This window comes from Protopterus annectens, chromosome 14.part0 (genome assembly GCF_019279795.1).
Source record: "Protopterus annectens isolate FY-2018-M chromosome 14.part0, PAN1.0, whole genome shotgun sequence".
Classification (NCBI taxonomy): Eukaryota; Metazoa; Chordata; order Ceratodontiformes; family Protopteridae; genus Protopterus; species Protopterus annectens.
Window position 1 is genome coordinate 313978146 of NC_056748.1, and position 13098 is coordinate 313991243.

Below are 13098 nucleotides of genomic sequence, written 5' to 3' on the forward strand. Positions count from 1 at the left end.
TACAGTGGATTGGTGCTGTTAATGGATAATAAATGCTACTGAACAAATGCTTCTGCTCCAGGCATATTTGCTGCAGCTTCTCACTTTCATTTTGATGCTCTAATGATTATTGTATGCTTAATACACGTCTGTGTGTGTGTGTATATATATATATATATCTTTTGGCTTTTCCCAGTTAGGGGTCACCACAGCGGATCACCGGTCCTCTAATGATTGGCAGTGGATTTTTACGGTGTTGAGTTGGCAGCCCAACCTTCATTGAAGGCACACCCACACACGCACACACCTGCCTACATGTCTTTAAAGTTCATTCAACCATGGGGAGGACATGCAGACTCTGCACAGAAGGTGCTCCAGCCAATATATATATATATATATATATATATATATATATATATATATATATATATATATATTCACATGCAGTTTTCTTTCTTGCTCTGTAGTATTATCATCTATAAATTGTAATGTGCCTGCACATAGCCACTTCACATGCAGTACTGCACTGCATACTGTGCAACTTTTCTGTGAATCTCATCCCGAGATGCTACTCTTTAGGTATCAAGTCATTAAAAACAATGAGGTTCATTTCAAGATTTTGTGGTTCCAGTGAAGGACAGCAACTGAAGACATGATCTGGACTTGTCATAACTCAAAAATATGTCTCCTTATAAAAGTTTGTAATGCTGATCCTCAAGAGCATGTTTTCCTTGACAAACCAGGGAATCTGGACAGCAACATTGAGCATCTAGAATGCTTAAGTATAGCTTCCGTTGTGGCAGTTCCTCAAGAAATGTCTAGAGTTGCAGGTTAGCTAATTTCCTTTCTAGTTTTCATCTTCACCCTTTGCTGACTCATCAGCTTCAGCCAAGTTTACAAAATGCTTTGCAAGCATTATTTGCTTGCCTGAGAATGCAAATAAATGCTGATCTGTCATGGTCTGGTTCATCGTCCACTTCTGGCAGGACTATTGCACAAGCTCATAATCTCCACAGCCCTGATAGAGACTTTTCCCATGCTTCTGTGCTCCCCTATCAAATAATTCCTTGCACATTTCTGCCTCTTCAGATCTTGTGCACTGCTTATCACATCCATATATAAACTGCTTATTTCCATCACCTAGCTGTCCACACCTCTCTAAGATTGATGCTGTTTTTATTGTCTTGTGTGTACGTCTGGGGTGGCAGTTGTAGTCACTACAGATATCAGTCTCTGCGGCTGATATCTGAACTTGTCTTCTGGCCACAACTTTGGGTAAATTGTTTTCTGACAGTGCAAAAAGATTTTAAAAAAATGCATGTCCTATGTGCATAAGATTCCCTCACAGGTCATTACAATTGTATAGCTTGTTTGAATGTTTCTTACTTATGTCAGGACTGTAGCATCTGTGCTTGATTTAACAAGCATGCTTTAACTGGAAGGAGTGTTGATTTTTGAAAAGTTTGCTTCCTTGTTATGACTTTGAGGCCCTCCACCTCATTTAAGTCTTCTATCAGAGATGTGGACATATCTCAGTCTAAAAGAAGAGAGTCATATTCTAAGGAGTTGTCTATTCTTCCTCATTTCAAAGTTCTTAGAAGGGAAGAAAAGGAGTCCTCCATGGACTCTGTACTCTGGAGCTTCTGTGCTGGCTGTGAAGGTTGTTGAAAGGCCTTTTCCTTTGACGCTAAGGTTGGAGACTTCCCTACCTGGTTTCAAGCCAGTGTCTGTTGTTCACTTGAGGTTCTTTACCTGGATAACCATTTTTCTGGTGGCAATTACTTTGGCAGGGCACAATTTAGTGTTTCAGATAATGTGTGTTAACCCTCCTTATCTTGTGTTTCACAAGGACATAATAGTGTCTTATACTTCATGGCTCTCAATTATCTAGTATTTACTGAAACATAGCAAATTTTCTTAAAATAACAGAGTACCTTGAAATTCTGTCTAGCCACAACAAATCATTTTCCCCCCTCACCAGTTGTTGCACCTACAGCCCCAACTTCAGAAGTGATGATGTCACTAGGGATGAGGCTTGCAAGGTGAATGTAGGCTGCAGAAGAATGTGGAAAAAGTACTTGAGAACTTGTGAAGGAAAATATGCAGCTGCTTGTCTCTATAGGCAGCAGCATTCAACTTTGGCTGCAATTATAGAACAGCAATAAGATGTAAAATGAAACTTGGACACAACTTTTTGGTACACACATGTTTTGGCCACCCCAGCTGCAAGGAAGGATAGGAGAATCCCAGAAGGAAAAATATGTAGTCTGTGTGGAAAACAGTTATCTGTATGGAGAAGATGACAAAGGTGTGGCTCACCTCACAGACTAGAAGGAAAAATATAGCTAATAAGGCTGCAAAGTCTGGTCCATGAGGGACTCCTCCCAGCTCATTTTGTAGTCTTTTGTGGTAAGTCGTGTTTGTCATTATCTTCTGTAGTGGCTGCAAAGAGCTAACTTTAATCACAAACGTTATGTTTCTGGAGAGCAGGGAGATAAAATTATTCTATCTGGTTTACTGCGGGAGAGAGTGGAGAGGGTTCTGTCTTGCAGTATCAAATGTCACACACACACTTCAGCACACTGTAGCACTCTAGAGCACTTAAGAAGACTCATGACATGGTAGTACTTAGGATACTTGATCTTTTCATTCTGTGTTGTTGGATAAGTGGCTATTTAAGAACATTTGCTCTTTAGTTTGCTATGTTTGTAGCACTATGAACCAGCTACCCAAGATGTCCTGATTGAGATCACTGTTGCAGTATTCCAAACAAATAGGTTATCACCAGTGATTCAAACAACTTGTAGTCAAATAAATTCCAATTTATTGCAAAACACTCTAGCGCCTTGGCTACTGCTTAGCCTTCAAGGAGTAAATTCAAAATTATACTAATTCACATTTTATACCCTTAAATATTCAATAAAACACTTAACCAATTAAATAATTAAACAGTTATTTAATTGAATTTCTATTCAAACAACATAACTTAAAAATGCATGCTTTTTAAGCTACACAACACATTTCCAGCAACAATCTATATTCAAACCCTGAGGGATCAAGGTCCCAAATTAAAAAAATATATTCTCCTTATATAATAACATATTTCTTTTGTAGTTCACATTTTCTCCCTGTATTTGTTGTAGTATTGTAGCTGCTAAATCTTTGGGGACACTGTCATGACACAATTTAAAATGTTGAGCTAAGGGACTTTCTTCTTTATTCATTTTAATGTCCCTTAAATGTTCCAATAACCTAACCTTGAACATTCATTTGTTTGTCCTTTATAAAATTTATTGCATCCACATTTTATAGCATAGACTACACTTTCTGTTAAACAGTTAAATGTTGCAGCAGCTTCAAATTTAATATTATTAATACTAGAAAAAGTTTGCACAATATGTTTGCAACACAAACATCTTCCACAAGGTGTAGTACCCAAAAACTGAATCTGTTGTGTTAACCTTATTTGTGGTCTCATGAACCTAGTGTGTACCAATATATCTTTCAGATTTGCTCCTTTCTTGGAAGAAAATACTACATTCTGCTCTTCTAAACCTTCTATCTTGGGAAACTTGCATACGAATTGCCAATAATGTTTTATAATTCGTTTAACAAGTCTCACTCATCAGGTTATATGTTAATACTACAAAAAAAATATTTGTTTCCTTGGATACCTTCAAATTTTCTTTTGGATGTCTATTTATTCTATTCTCTTTTTTATATCTCTCCCATCTAACACTGTCCATACTTTACTCAATAACATCAATATTGTATTTTCTCATTTTAAACATCTCCGATGATCTTAATAGTTCCATTTCAAAATCAGCATTGTTATTACAGATTCTGGATATTCTTAAGAATTCACCATATGGTAATGATTGTAAAGTGTGGATTGGATGACCACTACTTCCTAGCATAAATTGATTTACTGCATCAAATTTTCTATACAACTTTGTGGTGACTTCCTCTCTAGTTCTACCCTCTAATATAATGTCAAGGAAGGCGGTCTTATTGCCCCACTGTAGACCATCAAATTGTAGGTTAAACCTATTCTCATGTAACTCTGTCATAAATTGTTCAATAAATTCTGACCCTCCATCACATAAAAAAACAAATGGTCTATAAAACGATAATATTTCTTTACTTATGAATAGATATATTCAGTCTCAACCAACCCCATAAAAAGATTTTGCATACATGGGGGCAAAAGATGAACCCACTGAGGTTCCCTGCAGCTGATGGTATATTTTGTCTTCAAAACAAAAATAATTGTTTTCTAAACTAAATTTCACTAATTCCAACACATAATGTGACACTGGACTATCATCTAGATACACTTCAAGAGCTTCCATACCAAAACTATGTTTAATGTTAGTATACAAGCTCTTAACATCTAATGTCATCCAAAACATACTTTCCTTCCATCTTATTTTATTTATCTTCCCAAGAAAATTGAAGGAATCTTTAATATACAATGAGAGACGAACCACTTCTTTAAACAAATATTTATGTAATACAATACCCAAATTATGTAAAAAATATTTCTTTGCTGACACTATTGGTCTGCCAGGAGGATTTCTTAGTTGTTTGTGCACTTTTGGTAGGCAATACAAATATGCCATATCCGACTTATCACATAACTTTTTTTCAACATCTGATTCAGACCAATAGCTCAGTCTCAACTCTTTATTAATTTAGTAGGTATATTTCATTTTAGCTTCTTCCAGCTTCACTCATTATTTCATAAACTTCAGCATCATTAAGTAAATCATAACACATTTTACTATATTGTAGGTAATGCATCACAACAATCTTATTTCCCTTGTCTGAGTGCTTAATCACTAGCTCTCTTTGCTAAGAAAATTTCTTTAAAGACAGCCATTCATTTTTAGTTAAATTATATTCAACATTACGTTTGTTAAATTCATTAAATGACAATTCTAACTCGAATTCTGCCATAGAATTAAACTTTTTAATACCATCATGAATAAATGGTGGCATGAAATTACTTGACACTATCTGTAGTATCTAAATTAAAATAAGCATTTAATTTACTTTCACATGAAACAAAAGAAACATCTTCTTCTTCTTCATTACTAGGTTCAGCATCAAATAACATTTCAGAACTTGTTCGTTGAACACCTTGATATACTTGAAAAAAAAATACTATAATGCATTTTACGTACCATTTTAAAAAGCTCAATTTTAAAAAAATGTAGTCTAGGCATTACAGTGGGTACAAATTTCAAACCACAATTTAAAGCAGCTAACAAATTTTCATCTAACTTACTACCTGATAAGTTTAACACCAAGTCTGTTGAGTCATACATAAAAAAAACTTTTCAGTCCCATCTCGTTCTCTTCCTGTTATTCTTATTCCATTGTCGGTGGTTCGGCTCATCTCTGTACTGCTCCCGTTCATATTCAACATACTGCCATTTCTTTTGTTGGTTGAATCTCCGGTTGGGACGAAAATTATTTTGCATGTATTGTGGGTTATTGGATTGTGGAAGGGCAGGAAACTTGTTCATCTTCTATGTCACTCTGGCCTCGGCTGGTATTAACTGAAGATGTCTCCCCTTCCGATGTAACTAACCCTTCCTGGAAACGTACCTGAGACCTAGCTTTCTGATTCTTTGGACCAAAAAAGGCCGTTCCACTTTCGTAGTCTCTAAGGTCTCTCTTTAATTTGTACAATTTTTGCTCACATAATTTTTTTCTCCAATCCCACCAGCTTTTCCTATATGTCATGCAGTCCCACCTCAAACTTTGATTAATCAACCAACTTCAGCAGATTGTCACAAACTGTATTAATGTCTTTTTTTAATATCTAAATGTTTTACCTCATCTCGTTCTAACAATATTTTAGTCAATTCTATTGCACACCATTGAGCAGCAGATTCCCATCTCTGTTTAAAAGTTTTTTCATTCAGTTTTGATAAATCGAATGGCATAGATGGGAACTTCATAGCTCTAAGCCCCTTAGGAGCTATATCTACTTCCACATATCTTTGTAAGCTCATCTTATTATACTGAGCTTCTTTATGTAACAACTGTTCCATCTTATTCAACAAAACTTTCGCCTCAGATGAGAATGCCGTGGAATGCTTACCCACTTCCTCAAATGGGTTAGAGAAACATTTATCTCTGGTCTCTTCCAGTAATCTCTCCCATACTGGAGCAGTAGCCCTTCACCACTGCTACTGGCCGATACCCCACTTCAACCTGATTCCTTTCTAGATTCGATCTCACAAAACTATCCATAGTTAATTGAGAAGAGTTAAGGGACTCCTCTCTAAATATTCATGGCAAATTGTTGGCAGGATCACTTGACATACCACAATCAATATCTCCACCATACGACAAATGTAAAACAAGTAAAAGAAATTCAAACAACTTGTACTTGATCTTTTCATTCTATATTGTTGGATAAGTGGCTATTTAAGAACATTTGCTCTTTAGTTTGCTATGTTTGTAGCACTATGAACCAGCTTCCCAAGATGTCCTGACTGAGATCACTGTTGCAGTATTCCAAACAAATGGGTTATCACCAGTGATGTCTGGCTACGGTACCAAAACTGAACTTTCTCTGGGTCATACATCTGATGTGAGACCTCAGCTGAAAAATAGAGAGGTATATAGTGGGACATACAAGTGTAGATCCCCAGAATATCTCACCGAAAGCCTGAATGCGGGTTGTGTATCCATTGGACTGATTGTCGTTTGGTCATTGGTACTGTAGCTTCTTAAATGCAATACTTCCACAGGCATACTTAGTCTGTCTGGATCTAAAGGATGGCTGTTTTCATATACCAATCTGACCCTCTTGCAAGAGGTTCCTCAGGTTAGAAGCACACAAAACCAACCAGTCCTGGTGTCCAAAGAGTTGTTGAAGACAAGGCAACAAGAATATCCAAGAAAAAATGGCAGGAGCTCAACACCAAACACTATTTTAATGAATAAAATAATAAAACACAAAGTTTTCAAGTTACAAAACTCTTTCTCAATGCAATTACACATCTCATTATTTTCAGTGTTTATATATTTACACTAGCCAATCATTCTTTCTTAAAAACTGTCTCGGGTGTCAACTTTCTGTTACCTAAGAAGTTCATTTGTGAGTGTTCTGCCATTTCACACTGAGCTTGATCAAAGGAAGGACACTGAGGAAACTCGGAGCTATAATATATAACATTAATTATCCTGTTTTTTGTTTATTTTGTTCTTTACTTCTTTGTTATTTATAGCACTTTGTGTACAGTGTATTTTTCTAGTTAGTTTCACTGTGTGTGAGGTATTACCTGGAAATTGTCCACTTTTATTAAGCATCTGTTGGGTTGTTTGTTTGTAATAACTTGGTGCAGTTAAACTCTTTTTTCTAGAGGCTCCTTTAGCTGTTTAAAACTTTCATTTAAAGGATCACTGCTGCTTTTCAGGTGTGAGAAACATTTCTGCAGTTTGTTCTAAGTAGTAAGGATATTTGTAGCATTTCCATATTCAGGCTTGTATTTGGGCCTAGTGTTTGTGGAGGCTGTGTGTCTGAGCACATATTCAGGGACATCTTGGTTTAGCCAAAGCCATCAGGCATTTCAGTGAGAGAGAATTGTTTGAGGTCATTGGCTGACTGAGGTCACCTGGACTATAGCTTAGACTGAGCACCTCATTGGTTCTTTTGAGATTTCTTTCTTAAAAACTGTCTCAGGTTTCAACTTTCTGTTACCTAAGAAGTTAATTTGTGAGTGTTCTGCCATTTCACACTGAGCTTGATCGAAGGAAGGACACTGAGGAAACTCGGAGCTATAATATATAACATTAAGTATACTGTTTTTTGTTTATTTTGTTCTTTATTTGTTATTTATAGCACTTGGTGTACTGTGTATTTTTCTAGCTAGTTTCACTGTGTGTGAGTTATTAACTGGAAATTGTCCACTTTTATTAAGCATCTGTTGTTTGTTTGTAATAACTTGTTGCAGTTAAACTCTTTTTTTTCTAGTGGCTCCTTTAGCTGTTTAAAACTTTCATTTAAAGGCTCACTGCTGCTTTTCAGGTGTGAGAAACATTTCTGCAGTTTGTTCTAAGAAGTGGGGATATTTGTAATTTTTCCATATTCAGGCTTGTATTTGGGCCTAGTGTTTGTGGAGGCTGTGTGTCTGAGCACATATTCAGGGACATCTTGGTTTAGCCAAAGCCATCAGGCATTTCAGTGGGAGAGAATTGTTTGAGGTCATTGGCTGACTGAGGTCACCTGGACTACAGCTTAGACTAAGCACCTCATTGGTTCTTTTGAGATTTCTTTCTTAAAAACTGTCTCAGGTTTCAACTTTCTGTTACCTAAGAAGGTAATTTGTGAGTGTTCTGTCATTTCACACTGAGCTTGATCGAAGGAAGGACACTGAGGAAACTCTGAGCTATAATATATAACATTAAGTATCCTGTTTTTTTATTTTGTTCTTTATTTATTTGTTATTTATAGCACTTGGTGTACTGTGTATTTTTCTAGCTAGTTTCACTGTGTGTGAGGTATTAACTGGAAATTGTCCACTTTTATTAAGCATTTGTTGGGTTGTTTGTTTGTAATAACTTGTTGCAGTTAAACTCTTTTTTCTAGAGGCTCCTTTAGCTGTTTAAAACTTTCATTTAAAGGCTCACTGCTGCTTTTCAGGTGTGAGAAACATTTCTGCAGTTTGTTTCCCACCCTCCCTCCATGTTGGTATAGTGTTTTTATAATTGGTGGCTTTGCAGTCACCCACCCCTAGTGTAAATTTGATCTGGGACCCTCCTCCCAGTCTAGTGTCATTACCTCATTCTACCCAGTACAGGGAGAACATTTGAGAACGCCAATCAGCTTAGTTTCTGCTACTCCTTTCTCTCTTTCCACTTAAAAAAAATAATAATAATTTATCTGCTTTTAATGTATTTGTGTTTCTTCCTACTTTATTTTGCTTTTGCGTCATCTTAAAAGTACTCAATTGTATTTATTACTGCTTGGTGTAACTCATTCTAAGCCTTTTAGTTTAAGTACTTGGGCTTCAGACCAGTTGTTTTACATTAAGAAGGTTTGTGGCCTGCACTGTGGTGGCAGGACAGGTAGCTTACATCCTTCTAAGTTGGGAACTGCTGATTGAGGGCTCAGTGTCTGTTATTCTAAAAGTGTATTAGTTCTGGTTTAAGCACTTGGGCTTCAGGCCAGTTATTTTACATTAAGAAGGTTCGTGGTCTGCACTCTTGTGGGAAGAGAGGTTGGACTCTGCTCTTCTGAGCTGGGAATTTCTGGTTAAAGGCTTATAGTGCCTGCATATTTGAACTGTTTCTTACTGAAATTGGTACACCTTGTTTGCTGTAGCATAGATTAGATCCAGGCCTGCTGAATCTAGCTTTGTTTGTATGCTTGTTGTTTGTTTGCTTATTTCCCTGAAACGCTAATTTCACCTAAAACGCGGCTTTTCAGCGCTTCTGTGGATCCCTAGTGATATCTGCATTGCTTACTGTACTTATTTCCTTGTTTCACTTGAAAGAAAGTTACTGTTTGTCATTTTTGCATTTAAGTTACCTGTAACGCATTGCATTTAAGTTACCTGGCACTTGCTCACTAAGTCAGCACTAAAAAATTAAAAGCACTACACCCTCACAAACTCCCCTTGAGTACCTTGTTCCCCATTGGCCCTTTTTTTCAATTATAAAGGAATTCCCAATACTATTCTAGCATGTCCAAAGGTCAGTTGTCAATCTCCTCTCTGGTCCAGCTGGTGAATCTGGGAATCTTGAGGCAATGTTACAACTGCCTCATGTACACAGACAACCCTCTCCTCCTCCCCCCAACAAATTCCAACACATGTGAGAGATGCAACCATATAGCCAAACTGGAGGCTAAGCTCTCTCAACTCAGTACTGGAGTAACCAGTCAGGAGGAGAAGGAAACCACACTCACTACAATTCCAGTCTCACATAGACCTACCACAACAGCAAACCAAACACATAAACACACAAAAACATACTCGGAGGCTCTAAATAAAAATCTGCCTAAGCAGCAGAGACCTCCAAAGCAGACACCCAAGCAACCGCTACCCCAAAACAAAACACGTGCAACACATAGCTCACAAAGCCAGTGTGCCGAACAGTCACAGCCCTTAAGGCTAAACAACACACCTGATACACTTGTAATAGGTGACTCTATTGTCAGGCACACTGACGTCCTGCTCACCAGGCTGAACAAGGAGAAGGTCACGGTGAGCTGCCTGTCGGGCGCTAGGATCCGCCACATAACATGAGCACTCAGGTCACTCCAAGGCAAGTACAAATATGACTCAGTCATTGTCCATGCTGGTGTGAATGACCTGAGACGTACCTCCCTGGACTACATGAAAAGAGACATAGAGGAGCTCTCTGAGCATGTAGCCCAGGCCGGTATGACCCTGACCTTGAGTAGCATCTTACCCTCACCAAGAATGATGCCACAATATGAAGACAAGATGATCAATTTCAACAATTGGCTTAAGTATTGGTGTCATTCAAAGGGGATCCAATGCCTGTCAGCCTGGGATGACATGCACGACAAGCCACGATGCTTCACTAGGGACGGCTTGCACCTGTCACCCCTGGGCTTTCGGATATTGGCAAAGGCTCTTGCTACCCCCATAGTGCCTTTTTTAGGCAAGGCTCAAAAGACAAACCCACCCCCATAGGTATCACAAGGGATAAGAAACTAAGAGTGATGCTACTCAATGCCAGAATTCTAAACCTCAAGATGCACGCACTCAAAACTCTCCTTAGCATGGAGAACATCGATATCTGTGCAGTAACCAGAAGCCTGGTTCAAGGCTCCCGAGAGCACCCCAGCACTAGCAGGTTATACCTCATACCATGCTTTTCAGCCCCAAAACTTAGACCGAACCACAAAAGGAGGGAGGTATCAATATTCGTTAAAGATACCCACACCTCCAGGTTGGTGGCATAGCACGAAGCATCAGAGACTATCCATGTGCAACTAACAGTGGGTAAAACTGCCTTCCAGTTTATAGCCTGCTACAGACCACCCTCCCAAACCCAGGAACCCCACTCGGCCTTCCTGAGAACACTGGAAAATATGAAGGTCTCTCCAAACAGCATTATATTGGGTGACTTCAACTACCCAAACATAGACTGGGAGCATTACTCTAGCTCCAACACCCTAGCCCAAAGGTTCCTAGAATTTATAAACTCAAATGCTATGGAACAACTTGTTACCACTCCCACAAGAGGGGAAAATATACTGGACCTGATCATCACCAACATGGGGACTCTATGTTCCAGACCAGAAGTATATCCCTCACTGGTAAGATCAGACCATAAACTAATCTCACTGGATATTCACATCCCGACCCCACCCCCTGCCCAGAAAACCACAGTGAAAAACTTCTCTAAAGCAAATTTCACACTCCTCAAAACCGAGGTGGAATCCTTCAAAGCCCCCGGGCCTGTGGAAGATACGGCCCAGACTGCAGAATCCTTTATAAACGCATTCTATGAACACCTTCAGGAATGCATGGATCTTGCAATCCCAAATAAAACCAAGACCCAATCCTCCAAAGGCAGACGTCCTGTCTGGTGGACCCCAGCCATAAACAAACTATACAATAGAAGGAGGAAGCTACTACATGATAGAGCAAAATCCCAAAAAGGGAAGGCATCTCTGATCAGTATTAGCAAAAAACTACGGGCACTCATAAAATCGTCTAAGGCCAGCTTCGAGAGAAATATTGCACAGGACACTAAGGATAATCACAAGGCTTTCTTTAGTTATGTTAGGAACCTGGGTGGGAATTCCCAGATATGCTCAGAATTAGTCCAAAATGACAAAAAATACACCGAACCCACAGACATTGCCAACATCCTAGCTGACAGGTTCAGTGTAAACTCCCCCCCCCCACCAAAAGGGCAAATATCTATCCCAGCAGAGTGCTGCCCCCCTGACATCTCAGATGCTCAAGTAAGAGCCGCCCTCTCCAAAGAAAAAAACACAGCATCAGTGGGACCATACGGTGTGCCGGGCTGCGTCCTACATGAACTCCAAGAAGAGCTAAACCCAAACATAAAACTACTGTTCAGTCTCAGCCTTACTACAGGATATGTACCCAAAGAGTGACGTACAGCAACAGTGGTCCCTCTCCACAAAGGTGGTGCCTCAACGGATCCTGGAAACTATTGCCCCATAAGCCTGACTAGCTTGGTCTGCAAAGCTATGGAAAGGATCATCATGGACCTCATAAATAAAGATATTGGGGACCTACAGACACTGGATCCTACCCAGTTCGGCTTTGTTAAGGTCAGATCCTGCCTCTTAAACATGGCCGATTTCTTTGAAACAGTCACCAAGGCCATTGACGAGGGGAAGGTGGTTCACACAGCCTACCTGGACCTTGCAAAAGCCTTCGATACAATACCCCACTCGGGCATTATAGATAAGCTCACCAGCTTAAATATAAACCCCTATGTCACTAGATGGGTTGCAAACTGGCTCAAGGACAGAACCCACATGGTTAGAATTGCTGGAGCCATGTCAGACTCCAAACCAGTTACAAGTGGCGTCCCACAAGGCTCAGTCCTGGGACCTCTCTTGTTCGGTATATATTTCTCGGAGGTACAGGCCAACATGGAAGGACTGTGGCTGACCAAGTTCGCAGATGACTGCAAACTGGGCGCCATAATCGACTCTCCAGCCGACACAAGCATCCTCCAAAAGGGCCTCATAGAAACAGACAACTGGTGCCAGAGCCATGGCCTCAAGCTAAACACCAAAAAGTGTATAGTCATCCCCTTTGGCAAAAACAAAATGCCCACAAATTACCACATAGGTTGTAATCCATTAAGTACAGAAGAAGTAATTAGGGACCTGGGGGCCCAAGTTGATAGCAATCTCTCATTTGACAGCCCCGTGGCCAAAGTGGTTAGAAGAACATTTTATATAGCCCACCCTAATCATGAAGCAATTCACATCTAGATCAGGGGAGGTCATCGTGCCTCTTTACTCATCCCTCATCAGACCCATCATTGAGTACAATGCCCCTTTTGGGATGTACCTTACCAGACACCTGCAGCAACTGGAAAGACCCCAAAAGTACCTCACCAAGAGGATCAAAGGGC